The sequence below is a fragment of the Prosopis cineraria genome, unplaced genomic scaffold, assembly GCF_029017545.1.
Source record: "Prosopis cineraria cultivar Desert tree isolate PC_DT_omini unplaced genomic scaffold, ASM2901754v1 PC13, whole genome shotgun sequence".
NCBI lineage: Eukaryota > Viridiplantae > Streptophyta > Magnoliopsida > Fabales > Fabaceae > Prosopis > Prosopis cineraria.
The window spans coordinates 28467565-28470168 of NW_026555344.1; the positions used below are offsets into that span (position 1 = coordinate 28467565).

The 2604-nt window shown below is 31.1% G+C and overlaps 1 long non-coding RNA gene across 1 annotated transcript; it reads right to left on the reverse strand.

Moving 5' to 3' along the window:
• Positions 1–310: 310 nt before the first annotated feature.
• LOC129290521 (uncharacterized) lies at positions 311–1852 on the reverse strand. Its single transcript, XR_008588425.1, has 3 exons — positions 1608–1852; positions 1144–1215; positions 311–369 (listed from the first exon to the last, which is right to left on the reverse strand). It is a non-coding gene; the product is annotated as an uncharacterized LOC129290521 (long non-coding RNA).
• Positions 1853–2604: the final 752 nt, after the last annotated feature.

A 2604-nucleotide genomic window follows, 5' to 3' on the forward strand; every position in this document is an offset into this window, starting at 1 on the left:
TAAGTTTTAAAAAATTTTGACAGAGTCTCCCCTAAAAGTTAGACTTCCCAATAATTTTACAATTGAACAGTTTAACAAATCATATTCCAGCCAAGAACAATGCCTAACCTAATACTGTCAACAATAATAGCAAGTTGTAATTTGATTCAATATATAGCTAAATATCATTCTATCCTCCTCTAATAACACAACAAACATGTAACAATGAGGATATATATCTTGTATATTTAAAGCTTGATTTGTTAATGATACAATGTGAAATAGAACAAATAAATCAAACCCAATACTGTCAGTGAAGATTCAAAAACCAACCTAGAATGAAGAAGTCACTAATATGTCTGCACCAGCCTCCAAGTATTCCAAATGAACCTATACAAACAAATTCATTTCCAATAAAGGATTGAGAACAAAACAACAATGCGAGATACATATATAAGTGAGATATGTTTTCAAGAAGACTAACTCTGTTTTCAAGAAGCTAGTGTGCTATATGAGATATGTTTGAGTAAATCTAGCTTAAATATTTAATATGCAAAAGAGAAAAAATATTTATAATTCTAGCGCGAGTTCCTTGACAAGTTTCATATTCCTATATGCTTGTATTTGAATGAAAATTTAGTTTTTTTGTTTTCTGTTTGAATTTATAAAATATTAGCTATGATAGAAGATTATTTAACCTATGTTGTAGGTCCATTTTCTTTTGCCTGTATTAATTCTTATTTCCCTACTAAAAGAAATGGCTTTCGCATCTTTAAATTAGATAGCAATAGAATATAAGTGTATAAGTGCGGAATCTCAAACCAAAGATGATTTCAAATAAAAACATTTGGCAAGAGCTTATGCTGGCAATTGGTTCTACTTACTTTGATGCACAAAAAGCAGAACCAATTCCACTTTAAAGCCCCAATTTCAAATCAAGAAAAGCCATAATCTAAGCTAAAACTCACCCAAACTAGAGAAACTGTATGTCCTAATGATGCATTTCTATGCAATAAGAAAGTATAGGAGATGGATGAAGTCCATTTTGCATATCATGCTTGTACAGGTGTCAGTACACTATTCTCATAAAAAATCAAAACTCAAAACAAACTGACAAAATATATATCCATAAATCAATAAATCGAGTCATAAAGAGGTACTCACCTTAACAATGGTGGCCGTTGAAGGAAGAGGGAATGCCCACGATTAAGCACCCGCACCCACACCCACAAGCACCTACGTACATCTTAAAAAATGTATTTTATATATATATATATATATATATCTAAGAAAAGCATTTCAAAGGTTTAATGAATTTAATATCAGTCTGATACATTAACGATCTTTCTCTCCAGCAGGAAAATTTTGATCACCCTCTTAGTTTATTCCCCGTGTTTGCAAATTATCAGAGCATACAATAACTCTCAAAGGTCGAGAGAGAGAGAGAGAGAGAGAGAGAGAGAAGATCAAACACTATTGTTTTAAGCATCAAACTTGTTTTTTTTTTTTTTTTTTGATCGGAAAAGAGAAGCATGTATGCTTCTTAGTGAGCTGGAGCAAATTTCTCTCAAGAAAAGAATTGTAATCAATACATTCAAATAGGATGATTCTAAGGGAAAAAGAGGTACCTGAATTCGGCCATCAAAGGTTCCAATCACTAACAGCACAGATTCGAACTCCACAGATCTGAAAAGGGAGATGACGCCAATGGCTGTGAGCTTTTAAGAAAGGGAGAGGAGAGCCACTGTTATGAGTTTGAATGGGAAAGGAGAGGGCGACGACGTCGGAAATGAGAAAGGGAAACCATATAAAGGGAGAAAATCCACGGGGTGAAGCAGGGGAAACGAGGAAGCTAGAACTCGTGCGTCTATCTAGAACCAAGGGACGGAGGGTTTAGAAATTACAGGCATATCTAAACCATTTACAAATCATAACTAATTTAGATGTCTTTTAAAATTATTTTTAAAAATTAAAAATACATATCTAAATCGAATCTATGTTATAACCAATTTAGATATCTCTTATTAAAAAAATTTAAAATTTAAATACATATCTAAAATGGTTCAATGTTATAACGAGTTTAGATATCTCTTATTAAAAAAATTTAAAATATAAATACATATCTAAATCGATTCTATGTTATAACTGGTTTAAATATGTATTTCTAAACTGGTTCCTTTCTTAACTAGTTTAGAAATAATCCTAACTTCTTTTTTATGTACGAGAATGCCATCGCTCCCATTTCTAAACTGTTGGCGCATTAACCAGTTTAGATATGTGGGTTTAAAAATCATATTTTGCTATAGTGCTTATGTATTGTAATTTAGAAGTAAAATTAGTTGCTCTACATAAGTTATAGTTAGGGTTTTATTTAAAAGTAAAATTAGTTGCTTCACATATGCTATAGTTAGAGCTAAACTCCTAATTGGTACTATATTTGTAAAAAAATAGTGTTGTAAAATTTTTGAGAGATCCTATTTACATGGGAAGTTCTACCAAAAACTACAAAGACGCTGGAAATTTTATCATAATGATTAATATAAGTATGTTAAAAATTTCAATGCAAATTCAATTATTTGTTAAATTAGAAAGATTGCTATCAATTTAAGGCCTAAGGGATGTGAT